The following is a 26,254-nucleotide window of genomic DNA, read 5'->3' as shown; positions in this document are numbered from 1 at the left end:
TTACTTGTGACTTTGTTCTTTCAGATGAATACAATCGGAGTTATATACATAAACATTGTCCAGGCTCTTCCCAGCTTTATAAGGGCAGTGAATGTCGGCAGAGTAGGCAGAGCTGAAGACCACCACGGTGGAGCAGACAGAGCGGGCGGAGTAGTGTACCAGGGCAGAGCCGACAGAACTGGACAAAAGAGTTGGAGCCAGTGGGCCTGATGACCACAAGTGCGGCGCAGACAGAGTGGACGGACTACTGTGTCTGGGCAGAGCTGAAGACCACCAGAACGGATTAGGCAGAGCTAAAAACAACCCCAGCAGAGCAGACGGAGCAGGCAGAGCAGAGTGCCAGGGTGGAGCCGACAGAGCTGGTGGAGCCAGTGGGACTGAGGAGCCAGTGGGACTGAGGGTGGAGCCAGTGGGACTGAGGACCACCAGGGTGGACTAGACAGAGCAGTCAGAGATCTACCAGGGCAGAGCATACAAGACTGAATATCCCCATGGCAGAGCAGATGACCACAACAGCAGAGCAAATGGAATTGAAGACCCCCTTGGTGGATCTGGCATGATAGTTTAAAGACGGTCTTCATAGCTGTGACAGAACAGGTAGAGAGTTCACAGACGGACTACAGAGCCATGACAGGACAGGCAGAGAGTTTATAAATGGCCTCCTTGACCATAACAGGACAAACTATGAGCTCAGAGAGAGACTCCCTAGCCACAACGGCACAATCATAGAGTTCACAAAAGGCACTGAGTGAATTCAGAGGCAGTCTTTGCGATTGTCTCAGGCAGGGTTGATAGTTACTGATTGGCTTCGATGGCCATGACAGGTTTGACAGGGGATTCACTGACGGTCTCCATGACCTTGTCAGGACAGACGAAGGGTTCATAGGTGGACACCCCTGTCTTGAGAGGAGCTGAGGCGAACACCCCTGCTGCCTCTGGAGGTTCTGCAGCGGATGCCGTCACCTCTGGAGGTTCTGCAACTGTGGCAACGGGAACTTCACATGTCACACACCGGCAACAGGGGTACGCTACAGGTTAACAATCAACATTGATGTGTATGTGACTGAGTGGACCCTTTATAGTCTTTTTGAAGCTGTGAACTCCTGATGAGTGCTGATAAGTTTGGGCAAAGGATTGTGATAAATGGGGATGAAGTGCCCTCTGGTGGAAATCATGGGCACTCTGTGTGTGATCGTGTTCATTTACGGTCAGACGGCATTGAAACATAAAGAAAAAGAAATGTCATTGAAATCCTCCAACATTTTTCTTTACAAATCCTCGTTTTGTACTTCTAATTGTTTTTCTCCTCCTTTCACATTGGTCAGTTCTCACTGGAGCGTAGTGCCTGTGTCTGCCTGCATGTATTATCAATCAAACAGTTCCAGAAATTAATAGTGTTTTTATCAAAGTCCCTATATGGGTATTCTATAGTTTTTGTCATTATGTATATATTTGAAAAATAAAATATTTGTGACAAAAACGATGTTGAGGTTGTTTTTTCTATTTCACTACATAGATCGTTAGCTTTACCTATCCTAGCCTAAAATGAACGTAAATTTAACAAAGTTTACTCACTAGTTTACTCTAATTCTTTCTGTAGAGTATCAATGTTGCTTCTCCATACAGGACCATAACCATATCCTGCCGGTTTTTCCTCTTTTTATGTTTTTTTTTTTTCCTGAACAAATTGCATCCATGTTTGTTTACGTACAAGATCTCTTTAAGTTGAGATATTGTGAGATTCGACAGAATCACGTGACGTCTGTACTGTGACAGTTCAGGACAAATGCATGTACTGTTACATCCCTAGTATGTGAACATGCAAATATGTTATTCAAAAATGTACAAAAAATTTATAAAATTACATTTAAAAATTAAATAAATAGGAATTACAATGAATTATTAAACTGGAAATTAAGAAATTATTACCCTAGACTAATGAAGACCAGCAGAAGTATTGCAGTCAGACAGGTGGTGACGAGGGCAGGACTGGGAAGCCATAAGGTGAATGGAACTGTAGGGGACAGGGAAGAGAACTGGCCTCCTGGGAGCAGAGCCTGTTCAAAAACATCCTGTAGTTCTGCATGGCCTATCTGTGCCATAGGGACTACTGAGGTGAAAACCACAGACATTTGGTATATACAGTGGTCAGTAATAGCAACAGCCCAGGAATGACATAATTTTTCATAGATGTGAGTGGTCACTTGTGACGTAGTAGTAGATACGGACGAGTGAGTGCTCCTGAGAGAATATTTCACACTGGTAGGTGCCCGAGTGCTCTGGCCGGGCAGAGGGGATGAAGTAAAGTAGATCCACTCCAACCGTGACCTCGTCAAACCGATCCATCAACATCGTTCTCTCCTGTTTGTCAAGTTCAGTGGTTGTAAGTACAGAAAGAGTCACATTCAGTAAGTCACTCTTAATTCCAATATGTTGACTTACACATATCAAATATTGCTACATTCTACATTGCTAAAGGAATAAATAGTAATTGAAATGCAGTAGTAGGAAATACACTGTCATTTTGTCTGCATAAAATGAAAATAATATAGCTATAGCTCTAATTCTGATCAATTCTGCAGAACACATACTGTAATTTTGTCTGTATTCGAATAAAATTAATAAATAAAAACCAGATAAATAAATAAAGACTGAAAAAATTTATGAAAAACATGAATAAACAAATAAATCCGTTAAATAAAATTGTGGGACATATACCTTTTTTAATGAATGAATGAATGGATGGATTCATTAATGAATATTCATTGAAATGGCAGGAAACACTCTAATTTTGTTGGCATAAAAATATTACAGATATTGCTACATTCCCCAAATTTGTTCAGTTCTGCAGGAAATATACTGTAATTTTGTCTACATTAAAAAAAAGGAAAAATGCATGAATGAATGATTATGAATTAAAACTGCAGGAAACATAAAATTTTTATCTGAATGAATGAATAAATAAATAAATCTTAATTGAAACAGCAAGAAACATACTGGAATTGAATATATATAAAAAATTATATAATGCTGTGTTTTCCTCTAATTTTGGTAAATTCTACATGAATCATACTGCAATTTTATGCTTTACAGTCCCATAATTTTGTCTGAAAAAAAAAAAACCCCAAATCAAACCAAGAAACTGTCAAAGAGTGCAGAATTCAATATATATATATATATATATATATATATATATATATATATATATATATATATATGTATATATTTATTTACTTTTTTTCTTTTTTCTTTTTGTTTACATATAAATTTTTGTTATTATTATTCTTGCTCATAAACTATGTTAGCTATTCATGTTTGAAGTGATTTTCTCATCACCATTGCGTATCTCCAGACTATCTCTGCATCTGTGGGAAGCAGAAAAGGGACCTTACACCACATCTGAGTCCTGTTGTTCTCCTTTACACTGATTTCCTTCACTGTAAAAGCATATAAATCACACACGCAGAGCGATACATTAGACGCAGATCTGTAACACTTCACCTTGCAATTGAATGCCTTTTGTCGACAGAAGAACAGAGGCAGCACAATCTGCCCACCATTCACCTAATTATAATATTTATGCAAAGCCTCTGGTGAGAGCAGCCAAAGAAACGATACGCTGAGCAATAATTGTAGCTGTGTTGAGTGGAAATGAATACCACAGTGTGTGGGAGAAGGCCTGCCATCTTAGGTGACCCAAAGGGCTATCTGTGCGGAATGATATTATGTGGAAAAGTGTGTCAAGGCTTAAGGTTTCATTTAACAACTTTGCTGTGCTCCCAAGTAGAGTTAAAAGCTATAGATGTTTGCACTGCGTAAATGCTGTTCCATGATTACAGAGGTGGTTCTGTCAGGTTGAGTTATAACATATCCATCATGTCAAGTGTGGAGAGTATGGGTGAGTGGGGGACTGCATAGAATAACATATCATAATATATTGAAAACAAAACTGCACACATGCAACTCACCGGGGCAATCCAGCGGGAACTCACAGGAGTCGTACTGACAGGTTATGCAGTTATAAACAGCACCTTGTGCTGGAAACCTAAACAACAGGTTTTTATCCCATTTATAATGTACTTTTTTTCTTTTTATTTGTAGTCTCTGAAAGAATGTAACTGTATTTGAAAATAAAAAACATAATAAAAAAACATATTTAGAGGAGTAGCATATGGAAGATATTAATTATGTCTACATAGAAAAAAAATTAACAATCGCCACAATGGCAGATCCCTTAAGGGTTTAAAAATTTTGTTGCGACGTACCCCCAAATATGACGATCCCTTTAAAAAAAAAATCTCCTTTCTAGAATATAAAGGCAGCTACATATTTTCAAATTCAAAAACACTCATTTACACATAAGTTATAATATTATTTTTATAAATATATACCCAAACTCAATCAACCATGATACGCCACGTGAACTTGTGTCTAAGTGAAGCAGTAAGCATTTTAACATCTTATCAGATAAAACTATCATATACTGTTCACACAGAAGCGTAAAGGTCTTCAAAACAACCCATAAAAATAACGTTTTTTTTTTTACTTGAAGAAATCATGTCAGAAATATACAAAACCGATTCCAAAAAAGTTGGGACACTGTACAAATTCTGAATAAAAACAGAATGCAATGATGTGGAGGTTTCAAATTTCAATATTTTATTTAGAATACAACATAGATGACATATCAAATAATTAAACTGAGAAAATGTATCATTTTAAGGGAAAAATAAGTTGATTTTAAATTTCATGGCATCAACACATCTCAAAAAAGTTGGGACAAGGCTATGTTTACCACTGTGTGGCATCCCCTCTTCTTTTTATAACAGTCTGCAAACATCTGGGGACTGAGAAGACAAGTTCCTCAAGTTTAGGAATATGAATATTGTCCCATTCTTGGCTAATACAGGCTTCTAGTTGCTCAACTGTCTTAGGTCTTCTTTGTCGCATCTTCCTCTTTATGATGCACCAAATGTTTTGTATGGGTGAAAGATCTGGACTGCAGGCTGGCCATTTCAGTACCCGGATCCTTCTTCTACACAGCCATGATGTTGTAATTGATGCAGTATGTGGTCTGCCATTGTCATGTTGGAAAATGCAAGGTCTTCCTTGAAAGAGATGAGTGATTTCCATTACAGTAGCATTCCTGTATGTGATGCAGTGCCATCTAAGGCGTTTTCCGCCCTTGACCCTTACACACAGAAATTGTTCCAGATTCACTGAATCTTTGGATGATATTATACACTGTAAATGATGATAACTTCAAACTCTTTGCAGTTTTTCTCAGAGAAACTCCTTTCTGATTTTGCTCCACTATTTTTCGCTGCAGCATTGGGGGAATTGGTGATCCTCTGCCCATCTTGACTTCTGAGAGACATGGCCACTCTGAGAGGCTCTTTTTATACCCAATCATGTTGCCAATTGACTTAATAAGTTGCAAATTGGTCCTCCAGCTGCTCCTTATATGTACAGTTCACTTTTCCAGTTGACATTTCAAAATGTCTCTCTTTCAACATTTGATATGTTATCTATATTCTACTGTGAATAAAATATAAGTTTAAGAGATTTGTAAATTATTCCATTCCATTTTTAACTTACTATTTCTGTAATATCTGTAATGTATTTTTATAGCAAAATGTACTTCTTAAAGCAATTATAAAATTATGAAAACTTTTTAAGGAATGAAAGTAATTGTTAAATCATCATTATATATATTTTAAAAGATTAAATTAAAACATATAATTTTTGGAAATAAATATTTTATAGGGTGATTTAATGGTGCAAAATTGTATTTCAATTAATGAGACCTGCATTTTGTTGACTAAAGTTTAATAAAAAAATTTAAACAGAAACAATTAAATATAAAAAGTCTTAGGTCGCTAGCATTTTCACCAACAAAAAATGGTTTTAAATCAGTTATTTCTATCTTTTGCTGTAGTGTGTCAATATCAGTTTACATTTCCAAACATTATTTTTGTATTTTGTATTTTTGACATTAATTGTAATAATTTTGTGTGCACAAGGAGTCTGACAACAGCCATTGCTACACACAGAGATCTGATCTCATCATAATCAGTCTGTCTAGACTAACATGAAGAAACAGAACAAACTCAGATAGACTCAATCCAGAAGAACTGTGCCAATGTCTCCAAAATGCTTCAAGATGCGCAAGTGCGCAAGTGCACCTAGGACAAATGCTTTTTTAAAGCATAGTGTGGTCACACCAAATGTTGATTTAATTAAGTCAAGTCAATAGAAGTTAATTAATAAAATATATTTATTGCATTATTTTTTATGGCATCCTCACTTTACAGTATGTTTACACAAGTGCCTAAAACTTTGCACAGTACTGTAGCTTTGCAGGTTTCTTGAAACGTTTTTGGATGAGATCAGATCTCTGTGTGCTCTGGCGGTTAACAGACTCCTTGTGCAAAACAAAATTCTCACTGGATTATTACAATTAATGGCAAAAATAGTGTTTGGAGATGTAAACTGATACTTCCTACTAACACACTACAGCAAAACATAGAAATAACTGAATTTCTGTTGGTGAAAATACTAGTGGCCCAAGACTTTTGCACAGTACTGTATATATATATATATATATATATATATATATATATATATATATATATATATATATAGGCTCTGTTGGACACACCCTCTCATTCAAAGAGTTTTCTCTATTTTTCATGACTATGAAAATTGTAGTCACACTGAAGGCATCAAGGGCTATTTGACCAAGAAGGAGAGTGATGGGGTGCTGCGCCAGATGACCTGTCCTCCAAAGTCACCGGACCTGAACCCAATCGAGATGGTTTAGGGGTGAGCTGGACCGCAGACAGAAGGCAAAAGGGCCAACAAGCATCTCTCTGGGAACTCCTTCAAGACTGTTGGAAGACCATTTCAGGTGACTACCTCTTGAAGCTCATCAAGAGAATGCCAAGAGTGTGCAAAGCAGTAATCAAAGCAAAAGATGGCCACTTTGAAGAACCCAGAATATGATATTGTCAGGATCCTGCCCTGACAGCCCTGTCCATCTTGTCTCTGTTCCATGTTTCTCTGTTTGTTTTGTGTCTAAGCACATGGTTCTGTCTTTGTTTGTGTCTGCCACGTGCTCCCCTTGTCCCACCTCCTTGTTACCCCTGGTCACGCCCCCTTGTTTAGCCCTTGTCTGCTTGATTGTTTTCACCTGATCCTCATGTGTACTCCCCTATATATTGGGGTTTCTTTCCTTGTGTCTCTGCTGGTTCGTTTTTGGTGTTTACCTGTCTCTTGGTCTAGAATTTATCCCTTTGAGCGTGATAATTATTTTGATCTCTTATCTAGTTGTTTATATTCTTTTTGGTCTTTAGCTTTGTCTAGTTTGAAAGAAAAGGAAATATTTTTGTGTATTCTAATCTAGTTTTGTTTCTCATTCGATTTAAACTTTCATTTATTCTTGCTTAAGTGATTCCAGTTTTGGATTGAGTTTTGTTCTTACTCTTGGATTATAGCTTTGGTTTTCTTTTGCTTTGTTCTAATTTTGTCTTCAATTTTCTGTGTCGTTTTGAGTCTTGTTTTTGTGTATTGTCCTGTCTTGGCCCTACTCAGATTTCCTGACCACTGTACCCCACTGCCTGGAAGCAGCTCACCTCTCTCACATGTCAAGTCTCTGGTCTTGTGAGTCTCTACCTGGCGACTAGTCTGGTGACGTTGCAGTTTCACTTGAAGCTACGAGTTTCCTGTGTCTACCTGGCCCTTCCTCTGGAGCTACCTACTCTGTGCTTGGGCCTGTGGTCATCTTGGACTGTCTCAGTGGTCATCCCTCCTGCCCGTATTGTTGTCTGCCCAGCCTGTCTGTTTGAACTGTTTCACTGCAAATTCCCCAGCTGTTCCAGTCTTCGTCTTGTTAATAAAATACCCTTGTCTGCTCATTTTGCATTTAGGTCCCATTTCTTGCAGATCCCTGACAGATATATTTTCAGTTGTTTCACACTTTTTTTATGTATATAATTCCACATGTGTTAATTCATAGTTTTGATGCCTTCAGTGTGTACAATTTTTATAGTCATGAAAATAAAGAAAACTCTTTGAATGAGAAGGTGTGTCCAAACTTTTGGTCTGTACTGTGTATATATATATATATGGGTGTTTTTTTCTGATAATTTTTCAGTGTACGCACTAGTTTAAACCGCCTGTTCTGAAAAACCAATAAAGAAAAGATGGAACCCATACATTTCTGCAAGACCGTCAGTGGTACTTACAATACCACCATCATAAGGGAAATTATTTGAAAGCACTTGAAATATATATTTAGTTTCTTTAGTACTCACTAGGATATTTGAGGCACCTTTTCCAGAGAGTTCATTGTAACAATCTGAGAAACCTCAAATTACAGAACAAGCACTTTTTTTTAGCTTCATCGGGAGAGTCATGACATATATAGGTGTTACTCACCACATAGGGGGAAACATCCAGAGGCTGCAAGAAATTGTACAAAAATAGACATTATATACTGCAGTATCCATGTGCAAGGTTTAATAGTCAGTAATACTGAGGTATCTGGGTGCTCAGAGTGTTTCAGAACTGGAAAACTTGCTATGATTTAAGAGAGAAATATGTGGAAATTGTAATGGAACTTATAGGGAAAAGTGAGAGCTGTATTGAAGATGAAGGCTCAGGTCAAGTTTTTCATGGCTTTCATGGCAAAAGAAATGAAGTGATAATGTAAGTCTCACCTCTGGGCAGCCTTGAGACTGCAGCAATGAAATTGTTTGCAGCTGCTTGAAGCCTGAACTCATACACTGTGTCTGAAAGAAGGGAGGAGAGGGGAGAAGGACAGAGCCCTTTATCTCAGTTTCAGTCAAAGTGTGTATGTCAAACATTACATGTCTGTTTCATGCCAGTCTCTGTCTGTCTTTTCCACTTTCCTCAGTTTGAAAGAAAGAGAGTTTAGACAATCATTCCACAGTTGTAGTCCTACATATCAGTTTTAACAGTACACATTATGTAAGTCTCCAGGTCTTCCCTTTGTAATCTAAGTATTGTTGGAGTTCATGGATAAGGGTCTACATGTTTACCATTTCCCACAGGTCACGCCTGAAAGGGAATAGTTACTCTTTGTTCTCAGGGTAAATCCTCACCAGTTATAGCCTCATGAATTGTCACAGGTCTGGTATTTAGATAAACCTGTTACCATAATTTTTCTGCTGGTCAAATTCCTCCACTATAGGCATAATTTCAGCCATCAAGATATTCTTCAGTATTACGTCATAGCCTCTCCCTAAGAAAGGGTTTCAAAAACATTACCTGTACAATAACAAACTGTACAAATTATGAACTCGCTATAAATAACATTAAGTTTAATTGCACTCCTATTTTTATTTTTAACATTTATTGCATGTTTCAGTCCACGTTAAATTTACAGCTTTTTGTTGTTGTTTTTTTACAGAATTTACAGAACTGCTTACACACAAAATCTTTACTTTTCACAGTTTCTCAAACCTGACACTCAAACACCTAAAACTCACCCCAAATCTGCAAAACCATAAACTAATTCTCAGCTTTTGACTCAGTTTTCAATTTCATAAAACATTTTTTTTTGCAAAACACAACACACAATTCTCGATGTAACGAACAAAAATCTAACAGGAAGTATCTCAAGTTCCTTTTTTCAAACACAACCAATCAAAATGCCAGCTAATTCGTCATCAGTGCAAACACTCACTGCTTTACCTAACACCAAGCAATTATAGCTTTAGAATAGGCCTATAAATACAGATCTACACATGGTTGATGTATTTATTTTTCTTTTGTTCTGTGTAATACTGTATTCACAACCACAATGTTTACAGTAAAAAAAATGTTTGGTTTCAATCTTGCTTTCGTGATTACCGATAATTTTTTCACCATCTCTCTGTCAATTACTTTCAATCTTGAACAGAAATATACATAAGAGCTCATGAAAGAAGATCTTTAGGTTTTGAATTACGGTGTGTATATGATATTTCCAAAAATATAATATTATGGCAAAGGTTTGTAATACAATAGCAACAGGCCTTAGCATAATACCGATAATAACCTATGTAATTTCTTAATTCTTACCTACTTTTCCTGCTTCAGTTACTCTCTACTCGTTGTTGAATATGCGATCGAGTGTGTAGAAACAAGAGTCGACATTCCTTATATTGTACTCGGTGAGAATATGGCCCCAGCACAAACGAAGACTGTCATCGACATCAATAAAACACTGATAGCAATTCAAAGCTGTTCTAATTACCGAGCTGAAAAACAACAGCTTTACGATCATCGCAAATATTTCTGTTATTACTGGACCTGGGGCCACTAGCATTAACTTTTTACCAGCTTTTACCAAAGCTTTTGTCCAGCTAAAGTTAGCACTTAGCCAAAGGGTAATTATTTTTGGATCCAACTTAGACTAATCTATGCTTTTATGTAACTAAATAATAACAATAATAAAAGGACTAGGCTAATCTTAAAGACAAAAATGAGCTTTCTTACTTTTAAGACTAGTCTTAACCTTTTATGCAACCGGCCCAGTTAATCATGTTATTCTTCAACCTGCCTGAAACTAAACATCTTTAAAAAATTATTTTTAAGGATTACATCATCATGACGAAATAATTATCACATGGGCACAGTTATACACAAAAAAGTAATGATCTTACGTGGTGATTACTTGTGCTACAATTAACATACATTACAAAATGTATAAATAATTAACAAATCTCAAAAAATTTTCTTGATTATTGTAAAGTTATTTATGTCGATTATAGGCTCGTGTAGCTTTCTTAAAGGGATAGTCCACCCCAAAAATATAAACTTTCATTAGCTCACCCTCATGTCTTTCCAAATCTGCATGACAATATAATATATATATATTTATTTATTATTATTATTTTATTATTTTTTTTTTATTTTTGGAATATAAACGAAGATATTTTAATGTATATAGTCAGGTTAGACGTCATATTGAATTTAGATGAAAACAAGGTTGTGAGGGATAGACTTAAAGTCTTTACCTTTGCACATACTGTGTAAAGGTCATATCATATCATCTCACAACTATAAAAATTGTTTCATGGGGTTTTGTCTACTGTTATATATATATGTACTTCTATCAGTCACAGACTCATTTTCATTCCTGTCAAAAAATATGGTGCCAACCAGACCAAGGTCTATTGGTAACCAATGATCAGTTCCCATTGATTCCACTGTAGTAAAATTGAAAAATAGAAAATTGATGAAGACATTCTTTAAAATATTTTCTTTCATGTTCCACAGAAAAAAAAGAAAGTTTTACAGGATTAGAAGGACATGAGAGTGAATAAATTATGACAGAGTTTTCCTGGGTGGACTATCCATTTAATATGAGAGGGTAGCTCATCTTTATCATGCAATGACTCCAGACAAAAGCAATATATGCATGTGATGTTCATGGTGGTCTTGTGCAGTGTATCTCCATAAAGATATATTACTGCATTGTCTTTTCAACCCTCTTCCTGCTCCCATTATGCACCATTTTGCTGCAAAGTAAAGAGATGGGGAGTGTGAGTGTGAAAGAGAGGGAGAGAGAGAAGGGAAAAGGGAGGGAGAGGGTGATGCCTGTGTGCCTGTTGATGATGTTGGTGGGGTGCCGTGATATTGCAAATGATCCAAATTGACCGGAACAAAGGGAAAACAAAAGGCTTTCTGTGCATGTAATCGATTAGTGATCTCTGAGCAGCTGACGAATTGAAGGAAAAAAACAAAACAAAAAATCTGAATATTGAAACAATGGGTGAGACATTAGAAAAGGCAAAATTGACATTTAAAAGATTAATATAAAGGTTAAAACATAAACATATTTAAAAATGATAAAATAGGATTCCCAACATATAATCAATGCGTGTCTAAGAAATAGAGACTACCAATCAAGCCCACAAGCTCATCGCATCCCATATCCCACACCCCTCCCCCCATTCCATCACCCCCCCAAAAAAACCTCTTCTCCCTCCACAACCCCTCCCGTCTTTTCCAAAGTGTCGCCATGGTAACGAGACAGAGTGCCTAATACATGAAGTTAATATATTTCCAATGGCAGGAGCGACTTGGGTACTAATGCATTCATCTGTCTCTGCAGAGACAAGCCAATCAATAGTAAGCAGGAGCCCCACCGCAGGCTTGCCAGAGAAAAGAGGGTGTAGTCAGTCAGCTGCCCTATCAGCAATGATCAGAAGACAGGTAGCATTGCGCTGCATTGTGGAAATGTGAATTCTACAGCTGGCCCTCCAACAGGAGGCCAGAAAGTCAGCGAGGGTACAATGAAAAATGAACATATCATGAAGTGATTGTCTCTTTTTTTTCCCAGGTTCATTTTTCATTTGAATGTGCATTATATGCGGAAGAGTTACTTTTTTATGCTCTGTGGGATGTTTAATTTCTCTTGCATTAATTAAAAACAGGACCAGAGATAAGTGTAGACAAATTGTACCTGAAAAGGGGGACTGCATTGCACTGCTCAGATTCAGTCATGTTTTCAGGCTCACTTCATTCAAGCGGTCACAGAGATTAGCAAACATTGCACCAAACAACTTAACAGTCTCCAGCAATGCTTTGTGAGATGTTGAATATCTCTTTCATTGATTATCATTTTTTAAATAGCTCTATTGATAAGTATATGAACAAATTATGCAGATATGAAAGTAAGAAAACTGACCAATATGTTTGAAATAAGGCACCTGCATCAGGTGTAGGTCATGCCCATTATGGTAAACTAAAACCACAAACACATACACACACACACACACGCACACACGCACACACACACACACATATATATATACACATTGAAACAATTACCTGAAATAAAATATAAAGTTTAACTTGTACTGAAATAACTAAAACTGAAATAAAAACTATCAAAAACTATACTGACATAAAAAACCTAATAATATTTAGAAAAACAAACAAAAAAAATAACAAAACTTTAAATTAAAATTATAAATATAAAAATAAAAACTAATTCTAAATATTAATAAAGACTATTATATTATCTAAATGATCCTAAAATATCACTGGTATCGATAAAGGGGAGAAGAGATAATGGCATATATGGATCAACACATTTGTATCTTCAGAAAATTAATCTGCCTCTTCTTGTATGTACGGAATGAAAGTATCAGTGCTGATAATAATATGGGGTCACCACCCTCGGCTGTCTTCTTATTGGACCATTTCTTTGTGTAGAACACAAAGCCAGCCAATAGGGTGTGTCCCCAGTAGTCTCTTCCAAAACTGGAAGGCGAGAGTACAATCTAATCATTTAGAGTAAAATGCTAAATCTAAACATAAAACTAATATTTTTCAGCATTTATTTAATCAGTTACTGTAAGTATAGCTAAGAATGATTTAATAAAGGCATAATAAAAATGCAAATGTTTCTTCTTGGTTTGACTTTTTGGGATGATGGCGCATGCGGCCTTGTTCCTGAGGACCTCACCTGTGACCTAGTTTGACCTCACAGGTTAAGGGTCTCAGGGACAAAGAGACATACTGTGAAAAAACTAGGACCATGTTTCTGGAGTTAAAAACGCACAACTACTTCATTCTTCCGTTCTGATATCTTCAAAACCTAATTTAAAGCGCTTGGAAAAAGGGCTCTGACTGCATTGCGCTGTTCAGATTTTCACCCTCACCTCCTTCAGGCTGTGAAGGTGCAGAGAGAGCAGTAAACACATAATGTTTGCACCAAACTGTGTTGTGTCAGTCATAATAAAACCATGGGGTGTTGTTGATGGGTACTTTTACTGCAATATGTTCCACCGCAGAGGCTGTAAGCCATGGCATTATCCTCTGCACGATTCAACCAGGAGCTTCAGTAAAACCTCATCTGCTTCAGGAGCTTTTCTTCCGGAAAATCAAAGACACATTAGTTGACTCCTGAAACAATGGTACAGGATTTCTCCACGATATTACATAAAAATCAGGAGAAAACTATAATCAGATAAAACTAACTTACAGTGTAAAGTAATTCTTAGTAAATTACTAAATAAAAAGCCATAAATGAACCAACAGAAATAGCTAGAAACATGTTGACAATTCAACTATTTCAGCTACCATCAGGTAACATGAGGACAGGGCAAAATGGAATACCTACAGCACAGCATGGGGAAGTAATCCAATTTTCCCCAAATATCCAGGAGTTTGGTTGAAACCTGTGAAGATAAAACAAAACAAATATAAATATATCTAATTAAAATATTTAAAGATGCTAAATAAGTGAATAACACTTATTATTAGATGGATTTATGTTACATTTGTGCACATACTGCAAATGGGGACCTGAAGGTGAAATGGTGCAATAGTGCCCCTTCTTGGTAGACAGCTGTTACAACTGACACAGTGACTGAGTGAGTAGAGACAGCAAACTGTCTAAATCTTTTCCATGACTATTACCAAAAATGTGCAAATTGACCAACCGATTAAGATGTTCATGTGTTGTAGACATGCAATACTTGACTAAAAATACTATGGCGCTAAAATATTTCTCAAACATCACACCGTCATGAATTATGAAAATGACTGCAGTAGTTGGACCAACAGTTCTATTGTCTTTAAAAAAAAAACACAGACAAACACACACACACACACACAAAAAAAACTTTTGATAAACCAAACAAGTGTATCTCAAAACATCTCTCCATCTCAGCATTTGAGAATGATTATCCGTCTCGTATACATGCATGTGCACAGGTGTGTCAATCTCAGGCATCACAATAAACTGTCTACGACAAATACAAGCCTCTGCTGTGGCAAAAAGCGCAGTGATGTAGCAGAGGCAAATGGCAAAAATCCAAAACGGAGATGTACTACCTTATCGTGGCATCTGGAACATGCAGACTTTGACAATGTCTACCTTTGTGGTAACAAAAAGTGCATGTCGACATAAAAAAAGTCTGTCGAAAACTACACATACTAAACAAAAAAACAGTTCACATACAGCATGAAGGATGCTGAAACATGTCGGACTCGGAAAAGTTAAACCTGATGAGACAAAGAAAAAGTGAAAGAAAATGGAAAACGTCCTTCCTTTCCACTCTCTGTATGTCCAATCTACGTGGCTGGTCATCTTTCCCTTTTTCTCTGGAAAGAGAAAAACAGCCAGTCAGACATACAGACAATGAGCCCACAGGCAGGTAGAGCAAAGACAATCACACTGATCCCATATGTAGCACATAACCTACCTCCCTTACAGCAGTCCACGAGCCCCTCAGACTGTGTCCTCCCTGTCAGACACACACACACACACACACACACACACGCACACACACACATTTTCTGCCTTTGCCTCTGAGTCTTCCATCACTCTGTCTCTCCTCAGCATCTCATGCACTCACATCCCTTGTCCCCAATCTCAAACTCTCCTGCTTTTTTTTCTCCCTCATTCCCTCCCTAGCCTACAACAACCCCATTCTCTTGCTCTCTCTCTTTCCCTCGCTCACATTTTTTCAGGCATCGTGTCTCTGTTACCCCCCCCCCCCCCTTCGCAGTCTGTGCACTCGTGTATGCATGCGTCTGAGAGAGGAAATGTGTGTGAGAGACAGAGGGAGCAGGGAGGGGGCAAAGGGGAGAAGAGAAAAGAGCTGAGAGTCGGAAGGATTGGGAAACGAAGGGGGAGGGTCAGAATCTCAAACTGGGTGAGAGAAGCCACTGAGCATCAGGCTAGCAAAATGATAAAGCGCTGGAAAATATTACTCCCCGCGTTTGCTGCAATCTTCTGTTAATCAATCCGCGGGTACGCTTCATCAGATTACGCTCTGTCTTCCTGACATGCTGCAGCTTCACCAGTGCAGCAAATCGCCTATAGCTACTTGTGCACTAACGTGTTCGCACACTATAGGCTACTACATAGATTTTTCAGCACCAGAAGCATCGTGCTCTGTGCATTTGAATAAACTCACAGCAGGTTAAAATGGACATTAAAAGGATACTTTGTGCAAAAATAGATAACTCTGTCCTTATTTACTCACCCAAATTTCATGACCTTCTTTCTTCTGCAGAACACTATTTTTTGTTAATATTTAATAAAAAAGTTACTTGGGTTCAGTGTTGTTTTGGACCCCACTGACTTTCAATGTGGGAACTGTGGTTATTTTTTCTCAGGATTCTTTGACACATAGAAACCTCAAAAGAACAGCAATTTAATGAAAGTCCGTGTTTTGGACGCCATTCACTTTTAATGTATGGACAAAAACATGCTTCAAAATGCCTTGGTGTGTGATTTGTAGAACAAAGAAAGTCAAAAAGGTTTGGAGTGACGTGACAGAATTTACATTTCGTCGTGAACAAAAACAAAAAAAAAGAAATAAAATCATCAGAGATACTGTGCGTAAAACACTTATTCTTCACTTAACGTAACATGCATTATGTATATTCAGTATCCTTTGTCAAATTATACTTTATTAAGGTCATGTGTCACAGAAATGCACTGGTGCATATGTGTTTAAAAAGTGTACAACATTTTTACACAATGGCAAAATCATACCATATCAACAGTTTGCTGGACAAATCAAAAGTTTGAAACAATTCCAGCTGCATATAAAACTCTAATTTCTACGACTAAATGCTGTATTGTCCTCGCATGGCCTCTTTAGCCAGTCGCACTCCAGTCCCACAGCCTCAGTGGAGGTGTAGCCTTTTAAATATGATTCATGACATGCTGGTACAGTGAGTGGGGGAGGCTACTCATTTCGCTTTGAGAGCGAACAGTAACAAAGACGAAGATAGGTGCAAAAATCAGCGAGGAAGAGCTATAGCTATATATATCTATATAGCTATAGCCCCTTTCCGTTCCATCGCAACCAGCGGGTATGAAAGTCCCTTATACTGGAGCCAAAATGTCTGCTGCAGACAGCATTTTCAGTACAGACTGGGATAAAGATGTTCAGACGGCGATGCGCAGGAACATGAAAGAGCCAACTTAAAAAAGGGTATGGATCAGCTATACATTAGCTTTACAGCAGCTTATTCAAAGGGAATGCTTAATAACATCCATTTCCACATCTCAGAGGGATGGCAACAGCTGTTATTAGTGCTGCTGACTGCAGGCAGTCTGGCAGTTATTTGCAAAAGCTTGAGCTTTATCTGCTCCTTGCTCTTGTTCATTTCTATGTGTCTATGCACTCATAAATTAACTTAATTATTATCTCTCTCTCTATATATATATATACCCCTCTGTCTTCATCCACCTTTTTATATTCTAATGCAAGTCGTGTATCGCTTTTATCACCTTTTTTTATCTGGACTGCTTTCTGTCTTGGTTTGGATGGATGCTTCTATTTTGTGCTGTGTGCTGCATGTCTGCAGTAAGGGAGGACATTGAGACAAAGCACTGAGTTCCTCTCTGAAGGAATGACGTCACCGTGTTCAGTGCAGGTCTCCCCATTTCAGGGCCCGGATGGCCACACTTCTAAGTCACTGTCAATTGAACCGCTCATCACGTGCCAAGGCATCCGCTTCCTCGAGTCACAAGACGATAAAAAAAATGTCAGGAAAATTTCCACTCAAGACTGGGGCTAGTTGTCATTCTAGGCAACTGTCGTTTTAACTATTTATATATGGGTAGGTTTTGCCCATTTACTGTATGTACAGTATACACACAAAGTTTGGGGTCAGTAAGATGTTTTTAACTTGTTTTTGAAGGAAGGCTCTTGTGCTCACTAAGTCTGCATTTATTTGATAAAAAATACAGTAAATACATTAATATTGTGAAATATTATTACAATTAAAATAACAAATTAGTATTTCTAATATATATATTTTATGCTTTAAAATATTTGAAAATGTAATTTATTCTTGTAATTTCAGTGTCACTAGATCCTTCAGAAATCATTCTCATGCTCTGATCTGGAGCTGAAAAAAAATGTAATCAATGCTGAAAAAGAAAATATTTTTGTGGAAACTGAATAAAGCAATTTGTCCTTGCTGAATAAAAGTAAGCCTATTCATTTCTTTTGAAAAAATATGACTGACAGGTAGTGTATATATTAAAAGGGATGAATACATAGAAATAATAGAATATTTCCAATGTTATAAACCGGGCAAAAATTTTCGGTTCATCAGAAGGGCTGACATTTTTTTAATGGCAGACATAGTGAGGCAAGTTGTTTTCACAGTGAAACTTGCCATTAAACAGCCTATTCAGCAACATTTTAATAGTAAAAACGTATGAAATAGACAAAACTTTAAATGTACCTTTCAAATAGATCAGCGAACATTGTACCATTGGCTAAATAAATAAATAAAATCAGTGATAACCAGTCCACATAAAAACACAAATTTGTGTAATTGGATTTTTCACTCAAACCTATAGATTGATTGAGACAAGATCTTGGTGTAACAACTTGCTCTGGTTTTCTCATACAAATTCACCCAGCCACAGGGCACATTCAAGTTTAAATGCACAAGCAGGTGTTTGTAAGCACAAACACACCACCTTCAAGACTTGAATTCTATTATACCTCATGCCAGTTGTGTTAGTGCAGCTGATTTGAACAGCAGTAAGTAAAAGGGGGTGAAGGATATGAAAATTATAGCCGAATATGAAGGCAGAGCTGGTCCAGTCTTGTCGCAGGCACACAGCAGTGGCGAACAGACCCCGAAACATATCATTTCAACCAATATGGAGTGTGAAATGAACACTGAATCGTCAACACAACAGAAACTATCGACATCTGACCACAGAACAACCTCTCAGCACAGCTCTGATAGGATATATGCCGATACATGCCCTTTTTTTCCACCCCATGGACGTGAAACAGGAAGAATAAGACAGAGTGAGAGAGAAAGAGAATGAAAAGAGAGAAAGACACAGAGGGGGAGTAAAAGAGAGCTACAACGCAATGCGGATGCTGGCTGTCTGAGCCACCAGCCAGACACACAGGGGGAGATGGGGAGGAGGAGAAGGAAGGTTGTGGGGGGGGGTGACTTGGATGGTGATGCAGAAATACGAGGTACAAACAAATAAACACACAAACACACACCAGTGTGCAGACACAAACAACCAGCAAAAGTGCTTTGCTTTGTTAAAGTTTTTCATGTTTCTAGGACGAAAAAAAGGTGAATGCAGGACATTTTTCAGATAGAAATTAATAAAAAAAGTAAATTAGAGAAAATAAATAAAGAGAAAAAAAACTAAAGGAAATATCTGAAAGTCTTTGATATAACAGTTTAATTTAATTGCAGGCCAGTAGCAATAAATCAAAACAAACATGTTCTTAGCATTTCTATGAAGCTGATATATAAACAATGCCTCATACCACTGGTGTGCGAAAAATTCATTTTTATTAATATGTTGCCTTTCGATCTAAAATTGATACAGACTATGAAGAGCTGCTGCTTTTGTGCCTTTTGCATTCTTCAGTCACCACCAAACAAACAAACAAAAAATCATTTGACTTCACGACATGCATGCTGCCTTAAAGCACCTAGTGTTGATGTTTCCAGTGAATAATAAAAGGTGTTTGGTAGTTTATGCAGTGATACAGTAGAGTTAATTTTGAAAATCACATATCGTATGATATGCATTGTTTGTATGTTTTGTAATTTTTCCTCATTAAAAATTATATATTTAGCATAATTTGTGTGAAAAGTTGAAGTGAACAATTAAAATGAATTTCAGAGTGAGTTTACATGAACTCCACAGGTTTGAGTAAAACCTGATGATCATGTTCTCCAACATGATTTGAAAATAATTAGCAATTAAGAGCATCTTGTGCTTCAATGGAAAATCAGAATCAAATGGTGAGATGAACATCTCTCCATCTACACAAGAGAGCCTCACAGATTTGCATGTCTGATTAGCCACCTAGAATCTTCAATATTCATAATTCATTTTACATCATAAGGTTTCTTTATCAAATTTTTCAACATCTGACAACTTTGCTTATCCTCAGATTTGAAAGAAGACATTGATTTCCACATGTTTAATCTGGGACCCCCCTGGATCTTTAAAAAAAAAAGTATCTCTTACATATCCACCACACAACCACTGTAATTGAATCATTGCTCCTGGCTGTCCACATGAGCTCACCCCATGCTGCTTTAGGCGTCATAGTGGGTTCTGATAGCCGTAAACGTGCAGCCGCAGGGAAAGCTAGAAGGTTGTACAGTTATCTCCAGGCTGTTTATAATGCGAAACCATACAACCAACTACCTCACACCGCAACGCACATGCAGTGAAAAGCCCATTAAAGACATTGCTGAGGACCTTATTACTCTGTTGCCAGATAAACTGGTGCACTTTATTTCTTTAACCATATTTTTTTTCAATCTCCATCTCTTGAATTCGAAAGCATTCATGACAAAAGTAAAAGTTCTCCTAATATATGTTTACTGTTGTATTCAAAACCAATATAAAGGCCTCATGTCTCACCTAAAATACTCTATATAATAATAGTCCTTAGGTACACAACATATGCAAATACACACAAATAAACACAACAACCCCATAAACAAACTCTTGTATATTTAGCAAACAATCTTGTCTAAATAATTTTACAATCATTGTTGTGGCATTATTGCCCTCTGCTGGTGATATTGTGCACTGAACCATCTTAGCCCTGCCTCCTGCATTATCTGTGCTCATTAGTGGCTTCACATACATAATACACACACACACACACACACATATGCATCCACATGTACGCACACAGTCTGTCCTTTTTGGTGAAACCACCCACTCTCTGCAACTACTAAAATATTCATGCTGCCCTGATAATATGTTTTCTTTTATCATCATCATCCCCTTACACACAGTAATTTCCTTCACACACTATTTAAGAAAAATATGCTTACTTATCTTTATTTAATGACAATGAAATGCTACAAAATCATCAAAATACACATTAAAACCCATAAATGTCTGTGTGTATGTGTGTGTGTGTGTGTGTGTGTATGTGTGTACAGAGTGTTGTGCAAATCACTGCTGTGAGCTTGTATTCCATCAGTCTAGACTGATTCTGCAGGCCTGGCAATATAGAGGCAGGAGTCTCTCTGCTAACAGAGAAGCTAGTGCTTATTCAGCAGGAAAGCAGTGGTGTAGCTCCTCTGAGACCTCTCATTTTCACACACAGACCCCAAATGCCTACGAGAGCAATAGGTTAAAGCTGTATCACTTTGCATGCCGACTACAAACATTTCACACATGGCATACATGCAAAGGAATGCAAATGTGTTTATCTACACTTGCATAGGTCGTTAGGTCTACAGCCTGGCTTCTTTGTTGGTGTTTGTTCATTTATTTTACTGTAGTGTGAATTAATTCAAGAGGTTTGTGCTTTGAGTGTATAGGTTCAGCTAATTAGACTAAGTACTTCTATGTAGTTACAGATATGTACATAGCCAACTATGTACATAACATGCAAGAAAAAATAAATAAATTGTGCGCAAGATACCAGTTCGTTCCCTCAATGTGCTAAAACATTCACACGATTAATATTTTGTTACCTCGATTTGCTTATTCGTTCCTTCGATTTGCTAAATTGTGCGCACAATTTATTAAGTCGCACGATTTAAGTCAGGGAAGTTGTGGCCTAGTGGTTAGAGAGTCAGACTTGTAACCAAAAGGTTGCGGGTTTGAGTCTTGTACTGGCATCGATTGTAAGTTGCGAGGAAATAATTGTACAGTGCTCTCTCCCACCTTCAATACCACGACTGAGCTGCCCTTGAGTAAGGCACCAATCCCCTGGGTGCTGCAGCAGAAAAAAAATTTGCTGCCCACTGCTCCGTGTGTGCGCACTTTGGATGGGTTAAATGTAGAACACTAATTCGGAGTATGGGGCAGCATAATTGGCCACTTCACTTTCACTTTCTTACTAATCTGTTCTCCCGATTTATAAATTGCGTTATGAAACAAATTAGTAAATCGTGCTCAAAATTTATCCTACTATTTTTTTCCTGCATGCCATTTGTGGGGTTCTACAGATATGAATGCAAGCTAAGAAACATCTAGGTTACATATGGTAACCTTTGTTCCCTGATAGAGGGAACAGAGATGTTGTGTTGAACTTCCAACACTAAAGACACTAGCGGTTACACTTGGAAGCCCAGATACCTTTGACATCAATGAGAAAAAGTCAATGAAACTGGTGAGCAAAATTTGCATAGCTGGCCACTAGGGGAGTAACGGTAAGCGTATTGTGTACCGCACGGTTCACGGGCAAATTCCAAATGGACGTTATCTTCCCTATCACCTTGGAGTGAGAAGGGCACATGCGTGTCATTATGTAGTCATTTTGGAATGCAGAGGGAACAACAATTTCCTCATTATCTTTAGCTGACATGTACCTGTGACTATGCAGCATGGTGTCTGTCAGCAGATTTGCTGATGGACACCAGCATAAAAAATATTTATTTTATATTTTAAAAAGTGTTACACATTAGTTTTTATAATTTACCATATTTTAAACACTTTTCTAACATTTAAAATGTATGGTTTTTTTTTTGCTACAGTTATGCTAACAACAATAAAAAGACATTTATGACATTAAAACAGCGACATCTACTGACGAACACTGTCAGCAGAAGAAATTGAGGAAATTGTCACTCCCTTTGCCAAGTGTATTACAAATGACTGTGTAATGGCATGAATGTGCCCTGCTCACTCCAAAGTCCCCACTCCAAGGTGATAGGAATGATCACTTCCATTTAGAATTTCAGTTGGTCCGACACTAGGGTCCCTATACAAAATGCCACAGCTGCTCAACTGCATTAATTAGTCCAAGGGGGATGTAGATGTTGACAAGCGGGGCTACGAACAAATTCACCTTTCCTTCTCGTAACCTTCCAACACCCAAGAATGATGATCTCGATTTCTTACATCAGGGAGAGCTGGCAAATAAGGCAGAGTTCACCTCCAGCTGAACCCTTTTTTTATTCTGAGAAAAACATGAAAAATGACGGTTGAGAATTCCTGGTTGCAACATTGGGAACGTGTTAATTTCCCGAAGTGGGCAGAGAACACTTCAGAAAACAAATCCTACCTGACCGGGAAGTAACATGTGGATATAAATCCTATGGACTCATTAAAAGGGAGTCCTACATAGGAATTAATACAATTTTTGTGGTGGGATCCACAAAAGAGGATAACTACCAAGCACAGAAACAAGTGACAGACCAACTGTTTGTATAGGGAAAACACTGAATCCTATTCAGAACAAAGCAGTATGTAGACTAATAAACATACGGGGCCAACAAAAGGAGCCACAACATATGGAGCTCTAGTCCATTATGATAGTTAAATCAAGCATTCTATCGTGTAATGGATTCTTGTAATGAGTTCCTCCGCTAAACTCAAGCTTTGTAAGGGAGTGCATGAGTGATAGAAGGGTAGTACAGGGTTCATAAGAAGGAACTGAACTGGACTCAGTAAGAGAACATTACAACCTTGTGAAGGCACTAAATGCAAGCTCTACACTCTACCATCCATCTAATTTTAAAAGCTAGGGCCCAAAACTCTAGATGGAACTGGTTCTATTCACAGATTGTAGAATCTGACAAATGTTTTAGGTGTAGCCCAACCTGAAGCTCTACAAATATCCACTAATGAGGCACCATTTGCTAAGGCTAACAAAGCACAAATGCTCCTGGTTGAGTCTGCCTTCACTTCCAGTAGGCATGGTAAGCCTCTGGCCTGAAAGGCTGTAAGGATTGCATCTACAATCCAGTGGGAGATCTTTTGTTTGGAGACAGCATTCCCCTTCTGCTGACCTCCAAAGCAGACAAAGAGCTGTTCAGACAGTCTGAAACTCCAATTCCATTCCAAATAGATGTGTAGGGCTCACACTGGGCACAACAGAGACAGGTCATGGTCCCCATCGTATGGGGGGATAGCTTGCAAGTTTACCACCTGATCTCTAAAAGAAGTGGTGGGAACCTTGGGCACATACTGTATCCAGGCCGGGGTATCAGGACAACGTGAGAGTCTGCCAGCACAAATCACAGGCATGATTCATAAAAGGAGAGGGGTTGGAGATCCCCCATCCTCTTGATATAAGTGAGCACTCTCAGGAAGGCCATCTTCATAGAGAGGGCACTAAGTCCAACTGACTGAATGGGCTCAAACAGATCTCTCTGTAAGTCCTAAAGGACCACTGAGAGATCCAAACAGGAAATGATGCACAGCCTCAGAGGATTCAACTTCCGGGCACCTCCTAAGAATCTGATAACCAGATTGTGTTTCCCCATCGATCTGCAATCTACAGTGTTGTGGACACATTCATCTTGAATGTAGATCAGTCTGTCTACATTCCAAGATGGCGCCGCCAAGTTTGGATGCCGTCCATTGTCACTCCGCTTAGATTGTGTTTTTATTTACTTTTTTACTTACTTTTGCTTTCTCTTTTAATACACATAATGTATGCACTGATCATTTAGGACACTTAATCCTCCAATCCATGGTGGCCATCTGAGATTCTCCGGAATACAGAGATGAACAATGGCCGCCTGCATAACAACCCAAGGAGACGGATCAAGAAACACCACAGGAAATGCACTGGGATTCGCAAAAGACTGAGGAAAAGAGCTCACAGTCCTCCTCTACAGAGCATTTAGCTAGCTAATGTCCAGTCTCTGGAGAATAAGATGGACGATCTTAGAGCCAGGATAAGTTTCCACAAGGGACATATCCTTTGTTTGTCTCCAACATCCTTTGTTGGTCCTGGACACTGCTATAATGCAGTTTGAAAGCTTCTCTGTTTGGATGGATGGACAGAACAGCCGAGGCCGGTAAATCCAAAGGTGGAAGAGTGTGTTTGTTTCATGATTAACAAGAAATGGTGTGACCCCAGGAATATCTCCACTCTGTCACGCTCCTGCTCGTCTCATCTGGAACATTTATCTGTTATTTGCCGCCCATTCTATCTGCCCCGATAATGTGATATAACGTGATATTTAGCCCCTAAAATGCTAATTTTACCAAGGCAACCCTGCCAAAAAAACGTATATTTTTACCACGGGAAGCAATTTTTATTGAGGAATCTCCTGGAAACGAACTTGGGCTAGTTTTGGACTAGTTTTGAGAAGCAACTGGGCAGAATTTGTTGTGAAAGCCTGGCAACCCTGATCTGAATGCACGTGCTGGAGATATACTTCTAATTACAGTAGCGTCTTTACTGATGAGATGCGCATGAAAATCGCATTTGATTTTTTTGCACAGCCCTACTACAGAGGGGTGTGTACTTAGCACACATTTTACAAGAGTAGATGTTTGTCAGTGGTGCTCAGGACCTGCAAATCATTTGCCATCGTCCTATTAGTCATCTTCCTTACTCTGTTTATCTGGTAATTAAAATGTTATGCACTGTAATGTAACAGGCTATCACTAGCAAGTGGCTAATCATATCCCTTTAGTGGCTCATTAGAATGCGTTATTCATTTTCTGTGCCTTTCCGAATATGGACACACTATTCGGGCACATTCCTACTTTGCACTGTACAATGATGCTCAATGGGGAAAACGATTATTCTAGTAAGCCTGGGCCAGTTGTTTGCAAGTGTCTCCAAACCTGGGGGCCTCGTGTAGGGAACCCACTGTGGCATTGAATGGATTTTCATGAGGCCAACAGATCAATCTGCATCTGACTGAATCGACTCCAAAACAGGTGGACCGGCTGGGTGTGTAGCCTCCACTCACCCCTGAGCATGACCTGCCGTGAGAGGGAGACCGCTACATGATTGAGTTCAACTGCAATGCAAGTGGTTCACAGATACCTGAATCTCTGTTGGCTCCACAGTAAGAGATAGAAGGCCAGATGTAAGCCTCGGTGCAGTGCCCATCTTAGGACTTGGATATGAAGCGATCTCATATGCATCAGTTCCAATGGTATAAGCGCAGTTGAGGATTGAGAAATGAAAGAATGCATCCTTCAGGTCTATTGCTGGGAACCAATCTTGGTTTTTGACACATGTTAACATGTGTTTGAGGGTTAGCATTATGAGGTAACAGAATGCCACTGAACTTCGGTAGATGCCTAGCAAACTGAATCGCATAGCTGAGCCAAATGTTCCTGAGGAGCAATTGGTAAGACTTGGGGGGCTTAAGCAAGCATCTCAGTGGAACTACATTTAACATACCTGGGGCAAGGGTTCAGCAGAAGAGAAATCACAATGACAGAGGACATGTGTCCTTCATGGGAGCACAGTGTCCTGTCCACCAGGTCTGTCAAAGAAGTCACTGCCAAATGCAGGAACCAGAGTTCATCAACATGCATCAT

At 38.4% G+C, this 26,254-nt stretch overlaps 1 pseudogene; it reads right to left on the bottom strand.

The window, feature by feature from the left end:
• LOC113076899 (uncharacterized) lies at nt 1-26,254 on the bottom strand (annotated as a pseudogene).

This window comes from Carassius auratus, unplaced genomic scaffold, assembly GCF_003368295.1.
Source record: "Carassius auratus strain Wakin unplaced genomic scaffold, ASM336829v1 scaf_tig00021405, whole genome shotgun sequence".
Taxonomy (NCBI): domain Eukaryota; kingdom Metazoa; phylum Chordata; class Actinopteri; order Cypriniformes; family Cyprinidae; genus Carassius; species Carassius auratus.
This window is presented reverse-complemented; position numbering and strand designations above follow the sequence as displayed.